Raw genomic sequence first — 15,369 nt, 5'->3', positions numbered from 1 at the left:
GATTTACCCATTATAATTAACCTTTAGAATTACCCATAAGAATTAACCTTTAGAATTACCTATTATAACTAACCTTTAGAATTACCTATTATAATTAACCTTTAGATTTACCCATTATAATTAACATTTAGAATTACCCATAAGAATTAACCTTTAGAATTACCTATTATAATTAACATTTAGAATTATCCATTATAATTAACCTTTAGATTTACCCATTATAATTAACCTTTAGAATTACCGATTATAATTAACATTTAGAATTACCCATAAGAATTAACCTTTAGAATTATCCATTATAATTAACCTTTAGATTTACCCATTATAATTAACCTTTAGATTTACCCATTATAATTAACATTTAGAATTACCCATCAGAATTAACCTTTAGAATTATCCATTATAATTCCTTTAGATTTACCCATTATAATTAACCTTTAGATTTACCCATTATAATTAACATTTAGAATTACCCATAAGAATTAACCTTTAGAATTACCTATTATAATTAACCTTTAGAATTATCCATTATAATTAACCTTTAGATTTACCCATTATAATTAACCTTTAGAATTACCGATTATAATTAACCTTTAGAATTATCCATTATAATTAACCTTTATATTTACCCATTATAATTAACCTTCAGAATTACCGATTATAATTAACATTTAGAATTACCCATAAGAATTAACCTTTAGAATTATCCATTATAATTAACCTTTAGAATTATCCATTATAATTAACCTTTAGATTTACCCATTATAATTAACCTTTAGAATTACCGATTATAATTAACATTTAGAATTACCCATAAGAATTAGCCTTTAGAATTATCCATTATAATTAACCTTTAGAATTATCCATTATAATTAACCTTTAGATTTACCCATTATAATTAACCTTTAGAATTACCCATAAGAATTAACCTTTAGAATTACCTATTATAACTAACCTTTAGAATTACCTATTATAATTAACCTTTAGATTTACCCATTATAATTAACATTTAGAATTACCCATAAGAATTAACCTTTAGAATTACCTATTATAATTAACATTTAGAATTATCCATTATAATTAACCTTTTGATTTACCCATTATAATTAACCTTTAGAATTACCGATTATAATTAACATTTAGAATTACCCATAAGAATTAACCTTTAGAATTATCCATTATAATTAACCTTTAGATTTCCCCATTATAATTAACCTTTAGATTTACCCATTATAATTAACATTTAGAATTACCCATCAGAATTAACCTTTAGAATTATCCATTATAATTAACCTTTAGATTTACCCATTATAATTAACCTTTAGATTTACCCATTATAATTAACATTTAGAATTACCCATAAGAATTAACCTTTAGAATTACCTATTATAATTAACCTTTAGAATTATCCATTATAATTAACCTTTAGATTTACCCATTATAATTAACCTTTAGAATTACCGATTATAATTAACCTTTAGAATTATCCATTATAATTAACCTTTATATTTACCCATTATAATTAACCTTCAGAATTACCGATTATAATTAACATTTAGAATTACCCATAAGAATTAACCTTTAGAATTACCTATTATAATTAACATTTAGAATTATCCATTATAATTAACCTTCAGATTTACCCATTATAATTAACCTTTAGAATTACCGATTATAATTAACATTTAGAATTACCCATAAGAATTAACCTTTAGAATTACCGATTATAATTAACATTTAGAATTACCCATGAGAATTAACCTTTAGAATTACCGATTATAATTAACCTTTAGAATTATCCATTATAATTAACCTTTAGAATTACCGATTATAATTAACATTTAGAATTACCCATAAGAATTAACCTTTAGAATTACCTATTATAATTAACATTTAGAATTATCCATTATAATTAACCTTTAGATTTACCCATTATAATTAACCTTTAGAATTACCGATTATAATTAACATTTAGAATTACCCATAAGAATTAACCTTTAGATTTACCCATTATAATTAACATTTAGAATTATCCATTATAATTAACCTTTAGATTTACCTATTATAATTAACCTTTAGAATTACCGATTATAATTAACATTTAGAATTACCCATAAGAATTAACCTTTAGAATTACCTATTATAATTAACATTTAGAATTATCCATTATAATTAACCTTTAGATTTACCCATTATAATTAACCTTTAGAATTACCGATTACAATTAACATTTAGAATTACCCATAAGAATTAACCTTTAGAATTACCGATTATAATTAACCTTTAGAATTATCCATTATAATTAACCTTTAGAATTACCGATTATAATTAACATTTAGAATTACCCATTATAATTAACCTTTAGAATTACCGATTATAATTAACATTTAGAATTACCCATAAGAATTAACCTTTAGAATTACCTATTATAATTAACCTTTAGAATTATCCATTATAATTAACCTTTAGATTTACCCATTATAATTAACCTTTAGAATTACCGATTATAATTAACCTTTAGAATTACCCATAAGAATTAACCTTTAGAATTATCCATTTTAATTAACCTTTAGATTTACCCATTATAATTAACCTTTAGAATTACCGATTATAATTAACATTTAGAATTACCCATAAGAATTAACCTTTAGAATTACCGATTATAATTAACCTTTAGATTTACCGATTATAATTAACCTTTAGAATTACCGATTATAATTAACCTTTAGATTTACCCATAAAAATTAACCTTTAGAATTACCTATTATAACTAACCTTTAGAATTATCCATTACTAGGGCATGCCCGTACTATATATATGCCCGTACTATATATCTATCTAAAATTATATCCCCCCCCTCTATTTACATGAAATGGTTTGGTCCATTCGCAACGCCAAAGCGAACGGCGAACGGCTTGCGAGTACAGTGACAATCCCCCCCCCTCTATTTACATGAAATGGTTTCGTCCATTCGCAACGACCACAGAACCCCCCCCCCCCCCTCTATTTACATGGAATGGTTTGGTCCATTCGCAACGCCGGCACACGCGATCGTTCGCTGCTCTCTGATTGGTTGAATCGTTTTTTGGACATAGCTCGGTAAGTAATTGTCCGATTAATATGAAACCTTGAAAAGGCACATCCTCGGGTCCCCAGCAATATACCTGACAAGTTAAAAGTATATCGGACCCGTGGTTGTCGAGAAACAGCGGTCACAGACAGACAAACGTACAAACGTACAGACAGAGATTACTGGAATTATAGATAGATAATTACTCCCGCAAGGGAGTAATGCATTCGAGTGTGTGTGTGTGTGTGTGTGTGTGTGTGTGTGTGTGTGTGTGTGTGTGTGTGTGTGTGTGTGTGTGTGTGTGTGTGTGTGTGTGTGTGTGAACAAGATATCTGGAAAAGTTCTGAACGGATTTGGATGAAAGTTGGTGCGATGATTGCCCTTGGAATAAGGAAGAATTGATTAGTTTTTGGTGAAGCTCAGGATATTATTCCAGATCCAGGAATTTTTTGAAGGATTTTTTTACCATTGGAAGATAGGGCTCATTTTTTTAAACATTATCTTCTATATTTAACATTGTGATATGAAAATAGTTTTCATATTTGTTGTAAATGTAGTTTAAACTCGTGGTTATGCGTTAAAGCGGTGTATTTTGTTAGCAGCGTCGTCTTCAAGGTTCTTTTTTTTTTCTAATAAAGACATATTCTGTGATTTTAAAACCACCAAAGTGTGTATTAGTTTTCTCCGTTTCATAAAATGTATCGTTTGATACGTATAATGCTTTAAAACTGTTTTTTTGTTTTGTTTTGTTTTTTTAACCTCAGAAGAGATATCAACATTTACCTCAGCGAATGTCAATCGCAGTGTCAGTATTTGATGAACTTATAAAGACTTATAAGTGTGACCAGCATGTGCACGGGATTCTTCCCAGAATGAGTGGTCGCATTAACTTGTCCGACTTAATGCGCGAGTTTTGTTTTGACGTTTGGGCCAGTTTTACATGTTGTATCCCTGAGGAATGAAACGAACGTTTTCCTGGCTTACAATTTTATTTGAAGTCACACATGCCTCAAAATACACTCACCTATATAGAATTGAACGCTGAATCCGAAAATGTAAGTGAAATTGCCTTGTTTTTTTTAAACATTATCTTCTATATATTCTAAATATAGGCCTATATCTGTGCAGTGTCTGTCTTTTCTTGTGTTGTCACTGAACTACTCCCTCAAACTTTTGTGAAATCGTACCATTCCAACTTGACCCACGGCGGGAGTATGCGCTCCACTGAGTGGCGTTCTCGTTAACCTTTAGAATTACCCATTATAATTAACCTTTAGAATTATCCATTATAATTAACCTTTAGCATTACCCATTAGAATTAACCTTTAGAATTACCCATTATAATTAACCTTTAGAATTACCCATTATAATTAAACTTTAGAATTACCCATTATAATTAACCTTTAGATTTACCCATTATAATTAACCTTTAGAATTACCCATTATAATTAAACTTTAAAATTACCCATTATAATTAAACTTTAAAATTACCCATTATAATTAACCTTTAGATTTACCCATTATAATTAACGTTTAGAATTACCCACTATAATTAAACTTTAAAATTACCCATTATAATTAACCTTTAGATTTACCCATTATAATTAACCTTTAGAATTACCCACTATAATTAAACTTTAAAATTACCCATTATAATTAAACTTTAAAATTACCCATTATAATTAACCTTTAGATTTACCCATCATAATTAACCTTTAGAATTACCCTATATAATTAACCTTTAGAATTACCCATTACAATTAACCTTTAGAATTACCCATTATAATTAACCTTTAGATTTACCCATCATAATTAACCTTTAGAATTAACCATGCGAATTAACCTTTAGAATTACCCATTCGAATTAACCTTTAGAATTACCCATTATAATTAACCTTTAGATTTACCCATTATAATTAACCTTTAGAATTACCCTATATAATTAACCTTTAGAATTACCCATTACAATTAACCTTTAGAATTACCCATTATAATTAACCTCCAATGAAACGGTTTTATCACCTACCTTCACATTGTCTTGAATGTCAACTTGTAATTTTATTTTCAAAAATGACAACCCCCGTGATAAACATCAACAAGCCTTACGCCTCGGTCCCCCGTCGGTGAAGTGATGTGAGTTGACAAAGTGGAAGACGCAAGGCGGCCATCTTGGATTTTGATGTGGCGACCCAATTTTCAATAGTGTTCTCCCTTATGCATAGATACACCCACACACCAGATTAGAAGTTAGTACTTCGTTTATTTTTCAAGATATTTCGCTCACAAGGTTCAGACATATATATGGTGGCGGCCATCTTGTATTTTGACGTGGCGACCCAATTTTCAATAGCGTTCTTCCTTATGCCTAGGTACACCCACACACCAGATTAGAAGTTGGTACTTCGCTTATTTTTCAAGATATTCCGCTCACAAGGTTCAGACATACATGGTGGCGGCCATCTTGGATGTTGATGTGGCGACCCAATTTTCAATAGCGTTCTTCCTTATGCCTAGATACACCCACACACCAGATTAGAAGTTGGTACTTCGCTTATTTTTCAAGATATTCTGCTCACAAGGTTCAGACATACATGGCGGTGGCCATCTTTGATTTTGACTTGGCGACCCAATTTTCAATAGCGTTCTTCCTTATGCGTAGATACACCCACACACCAGATTAGAAGTTGGTACTTCACTTATTTTTCAAGATATTCCGCTCACAAGGTTCAGACATACATGGCGTCAGACATACATGGCGGCGGCCATCTTGGATTTTGACGTGGGTTGCACCCACACACCAAATTAGAATTCGGTCCTTCGCTTACACACGCACGTACGCACGCACGCCCAAACCATAGTCCCCCTTTCGCTCCGCGGTGCGACGGGGGACAATTACACCACTGTCAAGAAACATCACGGGGAGCATAAGGAGAGGTGAGCGGGGAGCAAGAGGAGGAGGAGGTGGCAGAGCAGGAAGAGGGAGCAGAGGTGTGTTCTATTTATCAATAACCTTGAAGAGCGCTCGCCAAGTGCCTTAAGCAGTCAAGCTAGCATTCAAACGAAACGGTAAGGACCGGCTGACTTGGCAGGCAATAGCAAGCAGATTGGGATTGGAACATACCCCAGGAGGATGGAGCACTATCACTATCTGGGAAGTCAACTTTCCCAAGATGAAGGCTTGTGCTCCTCAGGCACCATTATTAATCTGACGTCGATGAACACCGTGGGCCTGCACTGCAGATCTCTCTCAAAATACCACCCATCGCTTGCAAATTCCTCACGGCACTTCACTGAATAGGGAGAAGCAGGGATCTTCCTAGTCTTCTTTTAAAGTTTATTGGTGTTTTTCAGAGCTCTGAGGCTCTTCATGTACGTAGATATGCTGAGAACCCATATACAACAGCAGTGAACGAAGGAGCCTTTATCAAACAGTCGACTACACTTAGGTATATATTAAAATATTTGTATTAATATTCTATAGGTATATATAATTATCGATTTTGGTGAAGATCCGCATCTTCCTTTTTGTGCAATCTGTGCAATCTTTTTGTGCAATCTTTGTGCAATCACCTTTTTGTGCAATCTGCTTTCATTGTAATGAAAGCAGATTGCACAAAAAGGTGATTGCACAAAAAGGTGATTGCACAAAAAGGAAGATGCGGATCTTCACCAAAATCGAATCATTTCGCCCTTGTCACATACACGACCACTCCGCCAAATTTCGTCCGAATCCGTCAACAACTTTTTGAGATAACTTGTTCACAGACAGACAAACAGACAGACAGACAGGCAGGGGTGAAAACATAACCTCCATCCACCTTCGGTGGTGGAGGTAACGAGCAAACTTCACAAACTGATCCATGAATCATGATCCCTCACTGAAACGGAGGTGGATACCACGAAACCTGGGAGACCTCCGATCCACCTTCAGAAACCCACATATGGAAATAACGACACGACACACACGACACGACACACACGACACGACACACACGACACACACGACACACACACACACACACACGACACACACACACACACACACACACACACACACACACACACACACACACACACACACACACACACACACACACACACACACACACACACACACTCTCTCTCTCTCTCTATTCCTTCCGTTACAAATAAACATTGCAGTTTCAGACAGGATTACGTGCTCCATGGTGCATAACCCACCTTACTGGGGGAACCGCAGGACAAAATAATGAAATTGAATTTGACTCTCAAGAAAACAAAAATGCAGGACCAGACAGCTAAAAGAAAATGAAGCGACCAAAGAGAGAGGGGGGGGAGGCGAGAGCAAGTGAAAGGGTAAAAATGGGGGGGGGGGGGGAGAGGATGGTTGGGGAGGCCAGATAAGTCAATAAATACTGACCTTACAAAAGACTTGGGAGGATCTATTCTATATGATGGTATAGTTTTTGGAGATAAACAAACACAGCATCTACAACACCCCCATTACAGCACTCGAATATGCAAATTGATATACGAGTGGAAGGAGGTGTGGTCTCGTATATATACAGTCACGTGAAAAAGTAAGTACACCCCATGTAAAGTTTTGACTTTTTCAACATATTTCAACATACAGCTATTTGATCTTAATTTCAACAATATTGATAGATAAAGGTGATATAATATAACAAATATCATGAAACATTTACATTTTGTAGTCCGGTGTGTACCCTGGAGAAGAATAGGTACACCGTATCCCTGCGTGTCGTAAGAGACGACTAAGAGGGTTGGCGTCAGGAAGGGCATCCGGCCATAAAAACATTGCCTCAAAAAGGGAACCATGACAATTACAACTACATATGGGCAGGGTACAGCCCGAAGTGGAGATCGGTTTCTGAGGTTTGGGACATGGAATGTAGGGACAATGACAGGGAGATCAGGAGAAGTGGTGGAAGTATTGGTCAGAAGAAGAGTGGATATATGTTGTGTGCAAGAGACGAGATGGAAGGGAAGTGGTGTGAGAATGGTGAAGGGTAGGCAGGGACAGAAATACAAGTTTGTGTGGCAAGGGTGCCTGGAGGGCATGAATGGTGTTGGTGTCCTGTTTTCTGAGGAGTTTGTAGACAGTGTGGTGAGTGTGACAAGAGTGAGTGATAGGTTGATGATGGTGAAAATGATTATTGGAAAGCTCTTGGTGAACGTCATCTCGGGATATGCTCCGCAGGTTGGTCGAAGCGATGGAGGACAAGTTTTGGTGTGCGATAGAGAAGCTGATGGAAAACGTGAAAGATGAGGAAGTTGTTGTGGTAGAAGGAGACCTAAATGGACATGTGGGAAAGAGTATGGATGGTTTTTACGGAGTTCATGGGGGTTACGGATATGGTGTGAGAAATGGAGAAAGTGAAAGGATTTTGGAGTTTGCTGATGGAGCTGATTTGTTGATTTGTAATACTCAGTTCCAGAAAGAGGATAATAAGCTTGTTACATACACATCAGGTGGATCGACGACAACCGTTGATTACCTGATGGTGCGTAGGCGAGATAGGGAGCACCTCCGGGACACAAAGGTCATCCCGGGGGAGGAGGCTGTTTCACAGCACCACTTGGTTGTCTGCGACGTAAGGGCGAAAGGTGCGAGGAGAGCTCGGCGGGTGAAGTACCAACCGAGAATGAAGGTGTGGAGGTTGAAAGAGGTGACAGTAAGGGAGGCATTAAAAGAGAGGCTGAGTAGGGTCGAGGATGATGTGGTTGAGCTTGAAAGTGGTTGGATGTCGATGAAAGCTAGTCTGTTGGGAGCCGTTGGTGAGGTATGTGGATGGACAAAAGGACCACCGAGGCACTCGGAAACATGGTGGTGGGATGATGGTTGGAAAGAGGATTGATGAGAAGAGGAAGAAGTTCAAGGAGCGGCAGAAGGCAAAGGGTACGGGAGCAGAAACAGCAGAGCATGAAAGTTATAAGGCAGCCAGGAAGGCTGCAAAGAAAGAGGTAGCAAAGGCGCAGGAGGCATGTAGGAAAATGTTCGGAGAACGCTTGGATTCGGAAGAGGGTCAGAAAGCAGTATTCAGGATTGCAAAGCAGATAGCGAAAGAGAGGTGTGATGTGATGGGGGTGAGTTGCTTGAAGGATGAAGTGGGACAAATCGTTGTCGGCCCAGATGGAATTAAAGGAAGATGGAAAAGATATATGGAAATGCTGTTGAACACAGAGAATGAATGGGATGGCAACATAGAGAGTAACCCTGTTTTAGGACCGGCAGAGAAGATAACTGAGAAGGAAGTTGAGGAAGCGATAAAAGCAATGAAGGGTAGAAAAGCGGGAGGGCCGACGGGAGTTGTGGGAGATATGTTGAAGGCAGCAGGAAGATGGGGTGTGAAGAGAATGACAGAGATCTGTAATCTGGTGGTGAAAGAAGGCCGCATTCCAGTGGGTTGGGAACTGAGTACCCTCGTCCCTCTATACAAGGGGAAAGGTGACCCTCTGGAGTGTGGCTCGTACAGAGCGATAAAGTTATTGGAGCATGGAATGAAGGTATTGGAAAGGGTGTTGGAGAGGAGGATAAGGAAGAAAGTGAAGATCAACGAAATGCAGTTTGGATTCATGCCAGGAAGAGGAACGACAGACGCGCTTTTCATTGTGAGGCAGTTGCAGGAGAAGTACATGGAGAAGAGGAAGAAGTTGTTTCTTGGGTTTGTTGATCTGGAGAAAGCATTCGATAGGGTACCACGCAAAGTATTGACATGGGCATTGAGGAAGTTAGGAGTGGAGGAATGGTTGATCAGAGTAGTGATGGCAATGTACAAAAGAGCGCGCACAGCTGTAAGGACGAAGGACGGGAACAGTGGTGAGTTTGAGGTGAAGGTGCGAGTGCATCAGGGGTCGGTACTAAGTCCACTACTATTTGTAGCTGTGATGGAGGTGCTGGCTCAGAACGTAAAGGAGGGTTTACCGTGGGAGTTGTTGTATGCAGATGATCTGGTGTTGATTGCGGAAAAGTATGGATGGACTGAAGGAAAAGCTGAACAGTGAACACGTGGAAGGAATGTATGGAGACAAAAGGTCTGAAGGTGAATATCGGAAAGACGAAGGTGATGGCAAGTGGTGAGGAGGGCCGACGGGACGGTGGCCCTGTGCTGGAAGCATGTGGTGAGGTGGAAAGAACTGGGAAGTGGCCCTGTGCTGTGTGTAGGAAGGGTGTCGGAGTGAACTCCATTCAATGTACAATGTGCACTGAGTGGGTTCATCAAAAATGTAGTGGTCTGAGAGGGTCATTAACCAGTGTGGCAGCTACATTCAAATGTAAGGTGTGCACAGAGGGAGCTGCAGATGGAGGAAATGTTGAGTTGGATCTTGGAGACGGCGTGAAGCTGGAAGGTGTGAAAACATTTTGTTACCTCGGAGACATGCTGAATGGAGAAGGTGGATCAGACTCGGCAACGGTTGCTCGAGTGAGATGTGCATGGAAGAAGTTTCGGGAACTGAGTGGCGTGCTGATGATGAGGGGAGTGTCGTTGAAGCTGAAGGGAAAGGTGTATGCTGCATGTGTGAGAAGTGTTATGATTTATGGGAGCGAGACATGGGTAATGAACGTAGAGCAGCAACGAAGGTTGGAAAGGGTGGAAATGCGAATGGTTCGATGGATGTGCGGAGTATCGTTGAGAGAGAGGAAGACAAATGATGAATTGCGAAAGATGATGGGAATAGAGCCTGTGATTGATGCTGTGAAGAGGACCAGGTTGAGATGGTTTGGTCATGTGTTGAGGAAGGATGAAAGTGACTGGTTGAGAAGAGTGATGGAAATGAATGTAGAAGGAAGCAGAGGACGGGGAAGACCGAGAAAGACTTGGCTAAAGATGGTGGAAGAAGAAATGTGGGCAAGGGGGTTAACAAGGAGAGATGCAGAAAATAGGGCAAAATGGAGAAGATTGTCATGGGGACCGCAAGGCTAACGCCCGCTCTAGCAGGGAAAATGGCCTTTAAAATGCATGTATGTATGTATTTACATTTTGTAGTCCATTGTATAATTTAAATAAACATAAATGCAAATTTCGCTTGTGGAAAAAGTAAGTACACCCTTGGCTCTAATAGGTGGTATTGCCCCCTTTGGCAGAAACAACCTCAAGTAGGCATTTCTTATAACTGTCTACCAGTCTCTGACATCGACTGGGAGAAATTTTTGTCCACTCCTCCATGCAGAATTATTTCAGCTGTACGATGTTTGAGGGGTTTCTTGCATGTACAGCTCGTTTCAAATCCCCCCACAACATCTCGATGGGATTTAGATCCGGGCTTTGACTTGGTCATTCCAGAACCCTCCATTTCTTTCTTTTCAGACATTCCTTGGTGGATGTACTGGTATGTTTAGGGTCATTGTCATGTTGCAAGGTCCACCTTCGGTTGAGCTTCAACTTTCCAACAGATGGCCACACATTATCCTCAAGCACCCTCTGGTACAATGAAGAATTCATAGTGGATTCTATGATGGTGAGCTGCCCAGGCCCTGATGCAACAAAGCTGCCCCAAACCATAATATTTCCACCACCATGCTTTACAGTTGGTATCAGGTTCTTGTGGTCAAATGCTGTCTTTGGTTTTTGCCAAACATGTCTTCTGGTACTGTGACCAAATAGCTCTACCTTTGACTCATCTGTCCAGAGCACATTGTTCCAGAAGTGCTGGTCTTTGCCTAGGTGTTCATTGGCAAACTTTAGTCTTGCCCTGATGTTCTTTCTGGACAGCAAAGGTTTCCTCCTGGCACACCTCCCATGTAGATCAAATTTGTGCAGCCTCTTTCTATTGGTAGACTCGTGCACTTTGACATCAACAGTGGCAAGAGCTACCTGTAGGTTAGGGTGCATCAAACGCCCTTAGGTTCTTGGATTTTAATGTCTATTCTCTCAAATGTTACACTTGTTGGTAGAAGTATGTATGCAAAAAATAAATGAAATCAGAGGTGGTCCTGGGTGGCCACCGGCCACTTTTATATATTTAGGGCCATTTTCGGGGCCGCACTATGTAAAAATGTTTGATTTTGTTATTTTACACCCAAACCTAGTCATGTTTGGTATCAAATTGAAGGTCTTGATGAGAGGAATACAAATATAACAATTTTATGCAAAAAACGATGGTTTGATAATTAGTTTGTATTTTTACATGAATGAAATCGGAGGTCTAATCGTGGGTCCCATACTAGTAGTCTAATAATATCCTTTATTTTCTTTCAGATGGCAGATAAGAAGACCAGATTAGCAAGTGCCATTTTTGGTCTTGGCAATGCTTTTACAGAAGCAGATGGTACATTGACAGGAGTCCGCCTCCCAACTTGCCGGCAGGTTCTTCGATGCGTGATGTGGTACATCCAGAAAGAAATATGTGAAGGCAAACAAACTCAGCCACTGAAATGGAAATCTGCCAGCATCGTCCTTATCCAGCTGAAAAAATTCTACACTAAAGCAAATATTCCTATGCTTTCAGACCATCAATGCTGCAAACTAATACTTGACCTTCTTAATGACAATAACAAATTGCGTCAAATACCTGTTTCTCGCCGAGAATCTCCAAGCACTTTGGCTAAGTTGCAAACCATGAATGAACGTCTTGATAAGACCTTTGGTGTATGGACAAAAGATGCAATGACAAACATTAAGAATGAGGAAGATAGAGTATTTTTAGAGTCAATGAAATCTGACAGAGTAGCCTCATTTGGTGGTGTTGACAAGAAGAAAGTTGATAAAGATCATAGAAAAGAAAAACGCCTCTTAGCGGAAGCTTCAAGACGAGAACGTCATGAATCATCCAGTGTACAAGAGATGACAATTAGTTCTGTATGCTCTGATGATAGTGACTCTGCAGATAGCTTGGAAGAAACTGAAGAAGAGGCGATTCCAGAGTTTCAAAGGAAGCGTAGTCACCACAGATCAACATATGCAGGTACATCTGCCTTTATTCCTCATGATATTCTGAAAAGACATTCAGTTGTGTCTGTTGCTACTCGACTAAACATAACTCCTGTTCAACAGGTTGCGCTCACCAAAGCTGTAATTCAAGAGGCAGGAGGTGATCCACGTCGTGTGGCCAAGTCGTACTCAACTGCTGATAAGGCTCGACGATCAATAACAAGTGCTATCGCCAAAGATATTCAAGAAAATTGGATCGCCCCAACAGCTGCAACACTTCACTGGGATGGCAAGCAGATACCAACGCTCACAAACAAGAATGTCAAGGAAGAAAGATTGCCAGTGTTGGTTGGGAATGCCACTGATGTAAAGCTACTGGGGGTGGCTAGATATCCTCCTGGAAGTGATAGGTCATCAGGTGACATCATTGCCGAGCACACTTACACGTATCTACATTCATGGAAGTGCAAACAATCAGTTGTCAACTTATGTTTTGACACAACAGCATCAAACACTGGACACGTTACAGCTGCCTGTGTTACCATTCAATCAAAACTGGACCGTGCTCTTCTGTGGTGTGCATGTCGCCATCATGTTGGAGAGGTAATCCTGGATCATGTGTTTGACGTTCTCAAAATTGAGGCATCAAAGTCTCCAGAAGTATCTTTGTTCCAAAAATTCCAGAAGAATTGGGAACGCATATCGCATGCAAAGAATGAAAGTTTAACCAAAATTGACATTTCCATGTACAATGACTATGCACAACAGCTGCTTTTATCCTGCAAAAACAAGGTTTTAAGCACAATCTGCACAAGCGCTTCATACTGTAGGGAAGACTACAAGGAAATGGCACAACTCTGCCAGGTAGTCCTCGATGATGATGTCACAAAACAAGGAACACTCCACAGACCAGGGGCCATGCATAAAGCAAGGTGGATGTCAAAGATTCTTTATTCCATCAAAATATGCCTACTTGAAGAGCAAATTTCTCTACTACCTCGAGGAACTGTAACAACACAACATCAACAGAAAAAACTGAAGGAGTTTGTTGTTTTTGTTGTTTATATTTATTGTGATTGGTGGCTCATATGTCAGTCTGCTTCAAATGCCCCATGGTTTGATTTGTGCTTTTACAAGACTCTGCTCAACTATAAAGCTGTCAACTCAACCATTTCAGTCAGCGCTGTGAAAGCCTTTGATAGACATTTGTGGTATTTAACCCCAGAACTGGTTGTTATGGCACTGTTCAGCAATGCAATTCCTCAAAAGGATCGTCGTGCCCTTGCAGATGTGTTACTGGCCATACAACCAGATGAAATGCCAAGCACTCCAAAACACCGCTACGGTTCTGGATATGGCAAACCGTCATTTCCAAAAATTACAGAAGCGACAACCCTGGCTGATCTTGTGAACGAGGACTCGTGGTTTACAGTAAACCTTCTTCACCTAGATATGACCTTCCTAACAGAGGATGTTGACACTTGGCAGAACAATGAGCACTTCAAGGCAGCCAAGTCCATTGTGGATGGGCTTAATGTTGTGAATGACCCTGCGGAGAGAGCAGTAAAGCTCGCAACTGATTTTGTCTCAACTGCAAGAAGAGAAGACCACTTCCAAAATCTTCAAGTGGTTGAATGTGACCGCAAAGCGAGGCCAAATTTGCGGAAACGAGCAAAGTTGGAGTAGTGACATTGGCGTTGTGCTTAATACATTTTCAAACTTTTAATCAATGAAAGTACAATACTACAACACTGTACTACAACTTTGTAATATGAAGAACGATTTTGGTTAATTTTACATTGACATGTAAGGTTGTTTTAACTGTTTGATATAAGGCATTTAGTAAAAGTAGGACTTTACTTTTGTATATAGGTATAATGGTTAATTTTACATTATCTTGTAGTTAATTTTACATTATCTTGTAAAGTAGTTTAGCTGTGGCCCTAAATGGCCCTAAATATATAAAAGTGGCCGGTGGCCACCCAGGACCACCTCTGATTTCATCTATTTTTTGCATACATACTTCTACCAACAAGTGTAACATTTGAGGGAATAGACATTAAAATACAACAACTTTTTGAAAATCATGGGGCGTTTGATGCACCCTACTGTAGGTCCCGTGATGACATTCTGGGGTTCTTGGAGACTTCTTTCGGCATCTTGCGGTCTGCTCTCGGGCTGAACTTGCTGGGGCGGCCTGGCCTGAACAAGTTGGCAGTTGTTTGGAATCTCCTCCACTTGTCGATGATCTTCCGGACAGTCGAATGATTGATTTCAAATTGTTTGGAGATCTTTTTAAATCCCTTCCCAGACTCGTTGGCATCCATAACCTTCTTTCTGAAGGCCCCAGAGAGCTCTTTTGATCTAGGCATGGTGACGCCACACACTTCAACAATAAAGAGCAAACCAAACGAAATGTCTGAGGTT

Source organism: Myxine glutinosa, chromosome 5 (assembly GCF_964187855.1).
Source record: "Myxine glutinosa chromosome 5, kmMyxGlut1.1, whole genome shotgun sequence".
Lineage (NCBI taxonomy): Eukaryota > Metazoa > Chordata > Myxini > Myxiniformes > Myxinidae > Myxine > Myxine glutinosa.
The sequence above is the reverse complement of the archived record's forward strand: the minus strand, read 5'-3'. Positions refer to the sequence as shown.